The 14,898-nt window shown below is 47.3% G+C and overlaps 1 protein-coding gene across 1 annotated transcript in view; it reads right to left on the reverse strand.

The window, feature by feature from the left end:
• Positions 1–14,898, reverse strand: part of LOC311140713 (receptor-type tyrosine-protein phosphatase U) — a gene marked incomplete at its 3' end in the record, with an annotated part of 426,520 nt that overhangs the window by 256,222 nt on the left and 155,400 nt on the right. The window lies entirely within an intron of this gene.

The raw sequence follows: 14,898 nt of genomic DNA on the forward strand, positions 1-14,898 counted from the left end.
CCTTACATTTTTCCATCTTTACTAAAGACATGCCACTGGCCTTGAGTAAAGCCAGTGTGTCTATGTATGAGGATGACTCAACACTATACACGCCAGCTACTACAGCAACTTAAATAACTGCAACACTTAACAAAGAGCTGCTTTTAGTTTCGGAATGGGTAGCAAGGAATAAGTTAGTCCTAAATATTTCCAAAACTAAAAGCATTGTATTTGGGACAAATCATTCACTAAAACCTAAACCTCAACTACATCTCGTAATGAATAATGTGGAAATTGAGCAAGTTGAGGTGACTAAACTGCTTGGTATAACCTTGGATTGTAAACTTTCATGGCCAAAACATATTGATACAACAGTAGCTAAGATGGAGAGAAGTCTGTCCATAATAAAGCGCTGCTCTGGCTTCTTAACAACACTATCAACAAGGCAGGTCCTACAGGCCCTAGTTTTGTCGCACCTAGACTACTGTTCAGTAGTGTGGTCAGGTGCCAGAAAGAGGGACTTGGGAAAATTGCAGTTGCCTCAGAACAGGGCAGCACGGCTGGCCCTTAAAAGTACACTTAGAGCTAACATTAATGACATGCATGTAAATCTCTCATGGCTCAAAGTGGAAGAGAGATTGACTTCATCACTACTTGTTTTTGTAAGAGGTGTTGACAAGCTGATTGTACCGAGCTGTCTGTTTACAATACTAGCACACAGCTCGGACACCCATGCATACCCCACAAGACATGCCACCAGAGGTCTCTTCACAGTCCCCAAGTCCAGAACACACTATTGGAGGCACACAGTACTACATAGAGCAATGACTACATGGAACTCTATTCCACATCAGGTAATTGATGCAAGCAGTAGAATCAGATTTTTTAAAAACAGGTACAAATACACATTATGGAACAACCGGGACAGTGAAGAGACACACACAAAGGTACAGACACATGCATACGCACACATTGTGATATTGGGCTCCCGAGTGGCGCAGCGGTCTAAGGCACTACATCTCAGTGCTTGAGGCGTCATTACAGACCCCCTGGTTCTATTCCAGGCTGTATCACAACCGGCCGTGATTGGGAGTCCCATAGGGCGGCGCACAATTGGCCCAGCATCGTCCAGGTTTGGCCGGTGTAGGCCGTCATTGTAAATAAGAATTTGTTCTTAACTCACTTGCCTAGTTAAATTAGAATGAAAAAAATAAATAAATGTTGTATGGTGATATTAAACATTTTCTATTGTAGATATGTAGTCTTGTAATAATGTTATATGATGTACTATTATATATGTAATGTAAGTGCTTTAATATGTTTGGACCCCAGGAAGAGTAGCTGCTGCCTTGGCAGCAGATAATGGGGATCCCTAATAATTACAAAATACAAATACAAAACCACAGGGGAAAGGTCCACACACTAATCTTTATGAAGGAGTGATACATCTAGTGAATGTCAACGTGGCTCTCCACCGCCGCATTACATTGATGCAGCCGCACTTTCCAGACTCCTCACTTTAACATAATCAATAAATCACATCCCACAAACCCTTTTTTTTAAACCCTATTTTCTTATTCCCATAGAGTACCCAGAACCCTCTCTCCCGCTCCATCTTTGTCTCTCTATGCTTTCATCTGTGCCTCTTGCTTAAAAAGGATCAGAAACTGCCAAACTCTGAAGAGCAGCAAGGCCATTAGGCACCCATGGCGAGTGTTGTGCTGTGCTGGGTTTCAGAGGGTTTGTGAGCGAGCCCTGCCAAGCTCCAGCCTGAAGGAGCTCCGACGAGCTCCTGGCCACACTACCTGCCTCCGAAACCAGGCTGCTCTCATCAGCCAAGCATGCCTACAATCAACAATGAAGCCAGATGGAGAGAGACCGGAGCCTTCAACGACTGGCTCCACACTAGATAAGGAGCCAACAGCTATAGTCTAGCTAGCGTTCTGAAATAACTTTGTTAAGGGACAACACTCTGGATTCATCCTGTATAAAGTCAGTATTTTTTAAGGGCATGTTTTTTTATCTAAGGCACAAGGGGATGTGTTATATGGCCAATATACACCGACCACTCTCTTGATTCACCCGTTCCACCTGCCCATTTGACTCGGGGTGAAAACCAGAGGTTAGGCTGAACGAGACCCCCAGACATTCCATGAACGCCTTCAAGACCCTGGATGTGAACTGGGGACCCCGGTCAGAAACTATGTCCTCTGGCACCGGAAGACGTGTGTAAACAGGGCCTCCGCAGTCTGCAGGGCCGTGGGGAGACTGGGCAGAGGAAGGAGGAGGCAGGCTTTTGAAAAGCGGTCCACAATGACCAGGATGGTGGTGTTTCCCTGAAAGAGGGGAAGATCAGTGAGGAAGTTAATACACAGGTGGGACCATGGCCGTTGTGGAACTGGTAAGGGCTGTAACTTACCCGCAGGGAGGTGCCTAGGTGCCTTACTCTGGGCGCACACCGAGCAGGAGGAGACACCCTCACGTCCTTAGCCAAGGTAGGCCACCAGTACTTTCCGGTCAGGCAGCGCATTGTACGACCGATACCTGGGTGACCAAAGGAGGGGGACGTGTGTGCCCAATAGATCAGACGGTCACGGACAAGAGCAGGCACGTACCGCAGCCCAGCTGGACACTGAGATGGACATGGCTCTGTGCTTATCGCCCGCTCTATGTCCGCGTCCATCGCCCATACTACCAGCGCCACAATGCAGGAGGCCGGGAGTATGGGGGTGTTGTCTATGGGCCTCTCCTCTGTGTCGTACAGCTGTGACAGTGCATCTGGCTTCACGTTCTTCATACCCGGGATGTAAGATAGTGTAAAATCAAACCGGGTGAAGAATAGGGCCCACCTGGCCTGGTGAGGGTTCAGCCTCCTCGCTGCCCGGATGTACTCCAGGTTACGGTGGTCCGTCCAGACGAGGAAAGGGTGTTTCACCCCCTCGAGCCAGTGCCGCCACACGGTCAGGGCTCGGACAACAGCCAACAGCTCCCGATCACCAACGTCGTAGTTCTGCTCCGCCGGGCTGAGCTTCTTGGAGAAGACGGCACAGGGGCGGAGCTTGGGCGGCGTGCCCGAGCGTTGAGATAGGACAGCGCCTATCCCTACCTCAGACGCATCCTCCCCCACTATGAACGGTAGTGATGGATCGGGATGAGCCAGTACCGGTGCTGAGGTGAACAGAACCCTCAGGTTACTGAAGGCCCTGTCAGCCTCAGCAGACCAGCGGAGCCGGGACGGCCCACCCTTCAACAGAGATGTGATGGGAGCTGTGACCTTGCCAAAGCCCCGGATAAACCTCCGATAGTAGTTGGCAAAGCCAATAAAGCGCTGCACCTCCTTTACCGTGGTTGGAGTCGGCCAATTAGGCACGACTGAAATGCGATCTCCCTCCATCTCCACACCTGAGGTGGTAATGCGGTATCCGAGGAAGGAGACGGTCTGTTGAAAAAACAGACACTTTTCTGCCTTGGCATAAAGGTCATGTTCCAACAGTCGGGCCAGCACTTTGCGAACCAGGGTCACATGCTCGGCGCACGTAGCAGAATACACCAGAATGTCATCGATGTAGACCACTACACTGCGACCAAGCATGTCCCAAAACACCTCGTTCACAAAGGACTGGAAGACGGATGGAGCATTCATCAAACCGTAATGCATCACCAGATATGTGTAATGCCCCGTGGTTGTGCTGAATGCTGTCTTCCACTCGACCCCCCCCTCAGACACGTACCAGGTTGTACGCACTCCGGATATCAAATTTTGTGAAGAAGCGCACCCCATGCATTGACTCGATCACAGATGGAATGAGGGGTAGAGGATAACTATAACGTATTGTCCCCTTGTTCAGTGCTCGGTAATCAATGCAAGGGCGCAGACCTCCGTCTTTCTTCTTCACAAAATATAAACTCGTATGTCTCCATAGCCTCCATTTCAGCCTGTGACAGGGGATATACATGACTCCTGGGAGGCAGAGCGTCTACCCGGAGGTTTATCGTGCAATCCCCCGCCCGATGAGGTGGTACTTTGGTCGCCTGCATTTTGGAAAAAGTGTGCGCCAAATCGAGGTATTCGGGCGGAATGGGGACGGTGGAGGTTGTGTCTGGACTTTCCACCATGGTTGCACCAACGGAAACACCTAGACACCTACCCTGACACTCTTGCCACCAACCCATGAGAACCCTCTGCGGCCATGAAAAGGTGGGGTTGTGTAGTGCTAACCAGGGAAGACCTAACACAACAGGGAAATCCAGACTCAATAATAAAAAAAACGGGCAAGCCCCTTCCAGGACGTCCTCTCGAAGCCAGCAGGTTGTCCAACCGGATGGCCATGGCCACCAGTTGATCAAACAACAACGTGGTGTCCCAGCAGGCTAGCTCCCTTCGGACGTCCTCTCGTAGATGTCACCGGAAGTGGTCGATGAGGGCCCGCTCGTTCCACCCGGACCCAGCCGCTAGAGTACGAAACTCCAGGGCGAAGTCATGTGCGGTCCTCGTCCAATGCCTCAGGTAGACCAGCCGCTCGCCCACCTCTCTACCTTCGGGCGGGTGATCGAAGATGGCCCGAAAGAGGCGAGCAAACTCCCCGAAGTTGTCCAACGTGGCTCCTCCTTCACTCCAGATGGCGTTGGCCCACTCCAGGGCTTTTTCCGAGAGACAGGAGACGAAAGGCGGACACCTTCTCCCGCTCCGTTGGAGCCGGGCTGATGGTCGAGAAGTATAAATCAATTTCTCCGAATTTTATTACGTTACAGCCTTATTCTAAAATGGATTAAATAAATAAATCCTCAGTAATCTACACACAATATCCCAAAATGACAAAGCGAAAACAGGTTTTTTGAAATGTTTCCACATTTATTAAAAACAAAAAACTGAAATAGATTATTTTCATAAGTATTCAGACCCTTTGCTATGAGACTCGAAATTGAGCTCAGGTGCATCCTGTTTCCATTGATCATCCTTGAGATGTTTCTACAACTTGATTGGAGTCCACCTGTGGTAAATTCAATTGATTGGACATGATTTGGAAAGGCACACACCTGTCTATATAAGGTCCCACCGTTGACAGTGCATGTCAAAGCAAAAACCAAGCCATGAGGTCGAAGGAATTGTCCGTAGAGCTCCGAGACAGGATTGTGTCGAGGCACAGCTCTGGCTGGGCCACTCAAGGACATCCAGAGACTTGTCCTGAAGCCACTCCTGAGTTGTCTTGGCTGTGTGCTTAGGGTCGTTGTCCTGTTGGAAGGTGAACCTTCGCCACAGTCTGAGGTCCTGAGTGCTCTGGAGCAGGTTTTTAATCAAGGATCTCTCTGTACTTTGCTCCGTTCATCCTTGACTCGATCCTGACTAGTATCTCAGTCCCTGCCGCTGAAAAACACCCCCACAGCATGATGCTGCCACCACCATGCTTCAACGTAGTGATGGTGCCAGGTTTCCTCTAGACGTGACGCTTGGCATTCAGGCCAAAGAGTTCAATCTTGGTTTCATCAGACAAGAGAATCTTGTTTCTCATGCTCTGAGAGTCTTTAGGTGCCTTTTGGCAAACTATAAGTGGGCTGTCATGTGCCTTTTACTGAAGAGTGGCTTCTGTCTGGCCACTCTAGAGCTCAGTCAGAGTGACCATCGGTTTCTTGGTCACCTCCCTGACCAAGGCCCATCTCCTCCGATTGCTCAGTTTGGCCGGGTGGCCAGCTCTAGGAAGAGTCTTGGTGGTTCCTGGACCTGCCACTGACAACCGACCCAGACATCACCCGCCCCCCTGCGCTTCTCTCTCGCTCTTCACATTCAACGAGAGACAGACAACAACACAGTTGTGTGGGGGCTGGTGGGGACGTCCGCGGCCATGGGGGGAGCATCTAAGTCCCCGGCGGAGCCTGGAAATGTTTGTTCCGTTGGACTGTCGGCATGCAGCAGTGAAAACTAATTTGAATCTGCTGCGGACTTGCGTGCTATTAAATGTATAATCTGCAACATGTTCGTTGTTGTCACGGGGAAAGGTCCGATGGATACCTTCATTTTTTGAAAAATGTATTGAACTTGATGCAACTAAAGAAAGGATTATTACTCTTCATGAAGAAATTTTAAATTTGACCAACCGCCTTGAACTGAATAAGGATTCTATGAGACTATCGGCATCTTTAAATGCTTCCTATCAAAACATCCAAGAGGATCAATATGGGACCTTCCTGGACTATGATCAATTCCCACCACTACACCCCTCTACTAGCTTGAACCAGAAAATGGCTGCTCATTGTTCGACTCCAGGTGAGTGTAAATGGATGCGTGTAGGAACCAGAAAGAAGGAGAATAATTGTTCTCTGCACGCCTGCCTTCTTCCCCCGCGTCCGAACTTAAGACTTTCAAATCGCTTTGATGTCTTCTGCCAGGGGCTTGGGTGTTTCCTCCATGGCTGTGCATGCCCCTCCAACTACCTCTCCCTGTCCTAGTCAATCAACTGCCTGGGCACAGCCTGGACCACCGCGGCCCCCCTCTGCTGGGAAGTGCTCTCTGGATCAGAGCTCTGTCCCTTTGGCTGTTGTGGCCTGCACACAGCCGGCGTCTCAGCAGCCCTCTGTGGCTCTGGCCTCGCAATCTGCTTCGAGACACGGCAGAGGCCGGATCATTCTGGCAATTGTGATAGGGAGTTTGATGGTGAGGCATATATACCTCCTGAGTGGCGCAGTGGTCTAAGGCACTGCATCGCAGTGCTAACTGTGCCACTAGAGATCCTGGTTCGAATCCAGGCTCTGTCGCAGCCGGCCGCGACCGGGAGACTCATGGGCGTCGCACAATTGGCCCAGCGTCGTCCAGGGTAGGGGAGGGAATGGCCGGCAGGGATGTAGAGCAGTTGATAGAGCATGGCGTTTGCAACGCCAGGGTTGCGGGTTCGATTCCCATGGGGGGCCAGTAAAAAAAAAAATATGTATTCACTAACTGTAAGTCGCTCTGGATAAGAGCGTCTGCTAAATGACTAAAATGTAAATGTATATATCTGTACCTGGGGCAAATACTTTGTATTTTCCTGGGGCAAAAGTTCAGGATATCACCAGGTTGCTTCATGAGGCTGTGAGTCAGTCACCGGAGGCTGATACTGTCATGGTTCATGTGGGGTTAAATAACATGATGAAGTGCAGCTCAGAACAGCTGAAGATGGATTTTAAAGAACTGATTGGGTCTCTACTTGACACCAACAAACGCCCCATAATATCTGGCCCTCTGCCCTCCCTAAATTGTGACATTGAACGGTTCTGCAGACATTTAGCCCTCCATAACTGGCTACGAGATTATTGCAGCTCTGTGGGTGTAACGTTTATTGACAATTTTGATACCTTCTGGAAACAAAGCTAGTATTATAAGGAGGATGGGATCCACCTGGATCCTTTCACAGCACTATAAGCCTGCATTGAGACAATTACAATGACCCAAGTCCAGCTCATTTAATCCCTACCATTGTGTCGCTGAGTTGTCATCATGCTTCAGCAAATGTACATTATCCTAGGGGCATTGGAAGACACAATGTAAGTGACCTAATTGATGTCCCTCTAACTGCCCTGAATGCCTCTGCTGATCCTAAGGCTATTGTATGAAGTAATCATGTGCCTATACTGTTAGCACTGAGGCGGCGTGCCCTAGTAGGAAGTCCACTGTATGCAGCTCACTCGGAACTAATACAAATAACTTGGGCATGTCTACCTCTGCTAAGCTTCCCAGTTAAGCAAAAAAAACAATCAAGCATCCCAGAAAAGTGATAGAAATAGCCCACGTTAACATATGTATCTTCAGAAACAAGGTTAATGAAATCAATAACAATACCCCAACCAGAAGCCATGGATTACAGGCAACATCCGTACTGAGCTAAAGGGTAGAGCTGCCGCTTTCAAGGAGCGGGACTCTAACCCGGATGCTTATAAGAAATCCCGCTATGCCCTTCGACGAACTATCAAACAGGCAAAGAGTCAATACAGGACTAAGATTGAATCGTACTACACCGGCTCCGACGCTCGTCGGATGTGGCAGGGCTTGCAAACTATTACAGACTACAAAGGGAAGCACAGCCGCAAGCTGCCCAGTGACACAAGCCTACTAGCTAAATGACTTCTATGCTTGCTTCGAGGCAAGCAACACTGAAGCATGCATAAGAGCATCAGCTGTTCCGGTTGACTATGTGATCACGCTCTCCGTAGCCGACGTGAGTAAGACTTTTAAGCAGGTCAACATTCACAAGGCCGCAGGGCCAGATGGATTACCAGGACATGTACTCCAAGCATGCGCTGACCAACTGGCAAGTGTCTTCACTGACATTTTCAACATGTCCCTGACTGAGTCTGTAATACCAACATGTTTCAAGCAGACCACCATAGTCCCTGTGCCCAAGAACACTGAGATAACCTGCCTAAATGACTACCGACCCGTAGCACTCACGTCTGTAACCATGAAGTGCTTTGAAAGGCTGGTCATGGCTCACATCAACACCATTATCCCAGAAACAATAGACCCACTCCAATTTGCATACCGCCCCAACAGATCCACAGATGATGCAATCTCTATTGCACTCCACACTGCCCTTTCCCACCTGGACAAGAGGAACACCTACATCAGAATGCTATTCATTGACTACTGCTCAGCGTTCAACATCATAGTGCCCTCAAAGCTCATCACTAAGCTAAGGACCTTGGGACTAAACACCTCCCTCTGCAACTGGATCCTGGACTTACGGGTCATCCCCAGGTGGTAAGGGTAGGTAACAACACAGCTGCCATGCTGATCCTCAACACGGGGGCCCCTCAGGGGTGCGTGCTCATTCCCCTCCTGTACTCGCTGTTCACCCATGACTGCATGGCCAGGCACGACTCCAACACCATCATTAAGTTTGCAGGTATCACTATCATGGTCCAAACACACCAAGACAGTCGTGACGAGGGCACGACAAAGCCTATTCCCCGTCAGGAGACTGAAAAGATTTGGCATTGGTCCTCAGATCCTCAAAGAGTTATACAGCTGCACCATCGAGCGCATCCTGACTGGTTGCATCACCACCTGGTATGGCAACTGCTCGGCCTCCGACCACAAGGCACTACAGAGGGTAGTGCATATGGCCCAGTACATCACAGGGGCGAAGCTACCTGCCATCCAGGACCTCTATATCAGGCGGTGTCAGAGGAAGGCCCTAAAAAAAGACTCCAGCCACCCTAGTCATTGACTGTTCTCTCCGCTACCGCATGGCAAGCGGTACCGGAGCGCCAAGTCTAGGTCCAAAAAGGCTTCTTAACAGCTTCTACCCCCAAGCCATAAGACTCCTGAACAGCAAATCATGGCTATGCATACTATTTGCATTGTTAAGGACATTTCACTATAAGGTCTACACCTATTGTATTCGGCGCATGTGGCAAATACATTTTTATTTTATTTGTAAAAACTTAAATCCCTGTGGATTGATGTGGAATTGAAAAATTGTATGGGATGAGGCAAAAGAGATGGCAAATAGGTATGGCTGTACAACCGATTGGGAAACATACTGGAAATTGAAAAATAATGTGACTAAACTGAATAAAAATAAGAAGAAACTACACTATGAAACAAAGATAAATGACATAAAGAATGATAGTAAAAATCTTTGGGGCACCTTAAATTACATTTGGGAAAAAAAGGCAAACTCCGCTCCATCATTCATTGAATAAGATGGCTCATTCATCCCAAAACCCACTGATATTGCCAACTACTTTAATGATAATAATTATTGTTGTCTATCAACAATGACAAGCCACCGGGGTCTGACAACATGGATGGAAAATTACTGAGGATAATAGCAGACGATATTGCCACTCCTATTTGCCATATTTTCAATTTAAGCCTACTAGAATGTGTGTGCCCCCAGGCTTGGAGGGAAGCAAAAGTTATTCCCCTACCTAAGAATAGGAAAGCCCCCTTTACTGGCTCAAAAAGCCGACCAATCAGCCTGTTACCAAGCCTTAGTAAACTTTTGGAAAAAATGGTGTATGACCAGATACAATGCTATTTTACAGTAAACAAATTGACAACATACTTTCAGCACGCTTATAGGAAAGGACATTCAACAAGCACTTACACAAATGACTGATGATTGGCTGAGAGAAATTGATGATAAAAAGATTGTGGGGGCTGTTTTGTTAGACTTCAGTGCGGCTTTTGACATTATAGATCGTAGTCTGTTGCTGGAAAAATGTATGTGTTATGGCTTTACACCCCTACTATATTGTGGATAAAGAGTTACATTTACATTTTAGTGAATCCAAGATGGCATAGCAGTGTGGTCGTGTTCTTTGTTGTGTGTCCGTGTAAATAGCCAGTTTTTTGTATTTGTTTGTATTTTTCGTACATATTTCCCTATCACACTTTTCATCCTTCTACTAAATATAATTTCCTGCAACCCGCCTCAATGTGGAACAGATTCTATTATTTACTCACCTTTATCTAGAATCTCCAGTTGAAACTAGCTAGCCAGCTAACTAGCTACTTGCTTTTAGCCACAGTTAGCGTTTTTTCACCATTGTCCGTGGCCTGCACTACCTACCAGCCAGCTCTAGCCTGGACTATTATCGGCCAGTCTGCACTGTCTGCACAGCGCGTTATCGACCCAAAACATATCGGATTTTCTGCCGGAATCACTAAATCACTGGACCTTTAACACCTGATCATCGCAACTAGCTAGCTGCAACCAAATGGATGTTGTTGTTGGCTAATCAGCCTTGAGCTAGCCTCGAGTTAGGCACATCTCCCGGCTATATACCTCCTAGAGTCGACACGGAGCCCCGCCGATCCATCACGTCTGGTCTGCCGACGTAATCGTCTTTGGTTTCAACAGGCTTCCCGTTGCGACGACCACGAAGATCCATCTGCTAGCCCCGGCCCGCTAGCACACGCAAACAACAGCCGTGCTTCCTGCTCGCTGTGCTTTAGCACCAATTCGAACTGCTCTCGGACTCACATATTGCTGTTCACTGGACCTTATGATCACTTAGCTGCACAGCTGATGCCTGCTGGACTATTCCTTTACACGGTACCCTGTCCTGTTTATCTGTTTAGCCTCAGCCCAAACTTTCATCGCCATTACCAGTTGTTGTCTTAGCTCTCTCTAATAACACCTGTGATTGCTTTATGCCTCTCTCCCATGTCAATATGCCTAGCCTATTGCTGTTCCAGTTTGTTCTTATTATACAATTTTAATATAGAACCCCAAGTCATTCTCAAACTGCCTCAAATAGCCCCTTTGTTCCACCCCCCATACACGCCGAGACTGGCTCAATCGGTGCCTCCAGTGATGCTATCTCTTTCATTGTTACCCAACGCTTAGGTTTACCTCCACTGTACTCATATCCTTCCATATCCTTGTCTGTACATAATGCCCTGAATCTATTCTACAACGCCCGGAAATCTGCCCCCTTTATTCTCGGTACCCAACGCACTAGAAGACCAGTTCTTAAAGCCTTTAGCCGTATCCTTATTCTAGTCCTCCTCTGTTCCTCTGGTGATGTAGAGGCTAACCCAGGCCCTGCAGCCCCCAGTATCACTCCTACTCCCCAGGAGTTATTATTTGTTGACTTCTGTAACCGTAAAAGCCTTGGTTTTCTGCACGTTAACATCAGAAGCCTCCTTCCTAAGTTTGAGTTATTCACTGCGTTAGCACACTCCGCCAACCCTGATGTTCTAGCATTGTCTGAATCCTGGCTTAGGAAGGCCTATCCAGGTCTGTGCCCAAACAGTTTGAGCTTCTACTTCTAAAAATCCACCTTTCCAGAAATAAGTCTCTCACTGTTGCCGCTTGCTACAGACCCCCCTCAGCCCCCAGCTGTGCCCTGGACACCATATGTGAATTGATTGCCCCCCGTCTATCCTCAGAGTTTGTACTGCTTGGTGACCTAAACTGGGATATGCTTAACACCCCGGCCATCCTACAATCCAAACTAGATGCCCTCAATCTCACAGAAATTATCAAGGAACCTACCAGGTACAACCCTAAATCCGTAAACATGGGCACCCTCATAGATATCATCCTGACTAACTTACCCTCTAAATACACCTCCGCTGTCTTCAACCAGGATCTCAGCGATCACTGCCTTATTGCCTGCGTCCGTAACGGGTCCGCGGTCAAACGACCACCCCTCATCACTGTCAAACGCTCCCTAAAACACTTTAGCGAGCAGGCCTTCCTAATTGACCTGGCCCAGGTATCCTGGATGGATATCGATCTCATTCCGTCAGTAGAGGATGCCTGGTTGTTCTTTAAAAGTGCTTTCCTCTAAAAACCTTTAGGCCTACCTATAGAAAAAGAAAAATAATACAACTCTGCATCTCTGCCCAGCCTGTCAAGAGTGGCCAAAAGTGTGTTTAGCATCCCCAGTGGCTCTGCAAGTGTGGAGAGGATATTCTCCATTGCTGGCCTGCTCTCAAGGCGCCATCGCAAGAGCCTCAAGCCACAGACTGGCCAAACTCGTGTTTCTAAAAATGAAATCTAAAACTAAATTCAAAAAGGCACTAATAAGTCATTTTTCGATTCATTTTTATTTAATTCTAAGTAAGTAATGAAATAATATAGCCTAAATAATACATTTTAGTTCCTTCTTAGGCTCCCTGTCTGGCTCCTGACCTATTTAGAGTGTTTATGTGCTGTTTAATCAGACATGTAGCCTATTTGAAATTATGTGCGCTTCTTACATTCACCTTTTCATGTTTATTCAAATACTTTTCATTCAAATCATATGGTTTGGTTTCAATACTTCAAATCCAAATGGTAGTCACAAAAATAGATGGGTGTTGGTTAAATTGTGATTTTAAAGAATGGAGTGAATTTGGAGCGACAGTTCTATTCCCTGTGAGCGCGGAGCGGTTTTTGGAGGAGCGGTTGGAAAGGACATGGAGGGCCGGAGCGCTCCATGAGTGATTTGAGGGGGATTTCCAACCGCTCAACTCCACTCACATACTATGGTTCAGAGAAATGATCGGAGACCTCTATATTGATAAATGTGTCTGTTTTTCTTAATATGTTTTGTATATTGTATGTGTTTAATGTATTTCTGCAGGGCTCATCTGTAAAAGAGACCCTAGTCTCAGTATGACTTCCCTGTCAAAATAAAGGTTAATAAAAATAAAAAATAAAACATCATGTAGCTCTATGTGGACCGTGCCTTGGAGAGTTATGGTCCGATGTGACGGAGACCCAAGCGTGACTGTTGTGGAGCTCAAGCAAACTGAGCACATATGGTCTGGGCTGTGCTCTGACCTGCTGAGACACTGTGGGCTCCAGAGCCCCTGGGCTGTGGGGCTGCAGCGGAGCAGAGCAGCGAGGAACAGCAGAGACAGGAGGAGCCCACAGCCGGCAGCATTAGACACAAGCCTCTGAACTAGTGGGCCTGTTAAGCCCTCGCGCTTAAGACATTGGGGAGCTAGATTTGCAGCTGTGCCCGAGCACTGTAAACAACAGCGCCTCGTCTCATCTCGTCCATATCCACACGCACACATACACACACCCTCACACATGCACACACACACACACTCAAACATGCACACACAAGCCTAAATGTGGGAACGGCTTTAAGCCTCGCCTTCCTCCACTACTTCTCATGGTGTGAGGGGTTTGGTTAGACCCGTTTAAGGGTCCAAGGAAACAGGATTAGCCCAACCCTGCTTTCTAATTGATTGTCTTGGTGTTTGGCCAATAAATCATGGTTATCTTATATTTTGTAGCATTACAACCTGTAATTTAAATGGATTTGTATTTGTATTTCTTGTAATGGACATACACAAAATAGTCCAAATTGGTGAAGTGAAATGAAAAAAATAACTTGTTTCAAAAAATTCTAAAAAGTGGTGCGTGCATATGTATTCACACCCTTTGCTATGAAGCCCCTAAATAAGATCTGGTGCAACCAATTACCTTCAGAAGTCACATAATTAGTTAAATAAAGTCCACCTATGTGCAATCTAAGTGTCACATGATCTGTCACATGATCTCAGTATAAACACCTGTTCTGAAAGGCCCCAGAGTCTGCAACACCACTAAGCAAGGGGCACCACCAAGCAAGCGGCACCATGAAGACCAAGGAGCTCTCCAAACAGGTCAGGGACAAAGTTGTGGAGAAGTACAGATCAGGGTTGGGTTATAAAAAAATATCAGAAACTTTGAACATCCCATGGAGCACCATTAAATCCATTATTAAAAAATTTAAAGAATATGGCACAACAACAAACCTGCCAAGAGAGGGCCGCCCACCAAATCTCACGGACCAGGCAAGGTGGGCATTAATCAGAGAGGCAACAAAGAGACCAAAGATAACCCTGAAGGAGCTGCAAAGCTCCACAGCAGAGATTGGAGTATCTGTCCATAGGGCCACTTTAAGCCGTACACTCCACAGAGCTGGGCTTTACGGCCAGAAAAAGAAAAGAGTGGCCAGAAAAAAGCCATTGCTAAAAAACAAAATAAGCTAACACTTTTGGTGTTCGCCAAAAGGCATGTGGGAGACTCCCCAAACATATGGAAGAAGGTACTCTGGTCAGATGAGACTAAAATTGAGCTTTTTGGCCATCAAGGAAAATGCTATGTCTGGCGCAAACCCAAGACCTCTCATCACCCCGAGAACACCATCCCCTCAGTAAAGCATGGTGGTGGCAGCATCATGCTGTGGGGATGTCTTTCATCGGCAGGGACTGGGAAACTGGTCAGAATTGAAGGAATGATGGATGGCGCTAAATACAGGGAAATTCTTGAGGGAAACCTGTTTCAGTCTTCCAGAGATTTGAGACTGGGTTGGCAGTCTAGTTAAAAGCAACGACAAAGGCAGCATACTAAGTGGACTGAAACCTAGGAGATACACGGCAGCCATTTTGTCACTCAGTGCCTCGACTGCAACAAATGGCCAAAGCTTTTTACCTCATTATCACCTCATGAT

The sequence above is a fragment of the Coregonus lavaretus genome (genome assembly GCF_964263955.1).
Source record: "Coregonus lavaretus genome assembly, chromosome: 13".
In the NCBI taxonomy this organism is placed as follows: domain Eukaryota; kingdom Metazoa; phylum Chordata; class Actinopteri; order Salmoniformes; family Salmonidae; genus Coregonus; species Coregonus lavaretus.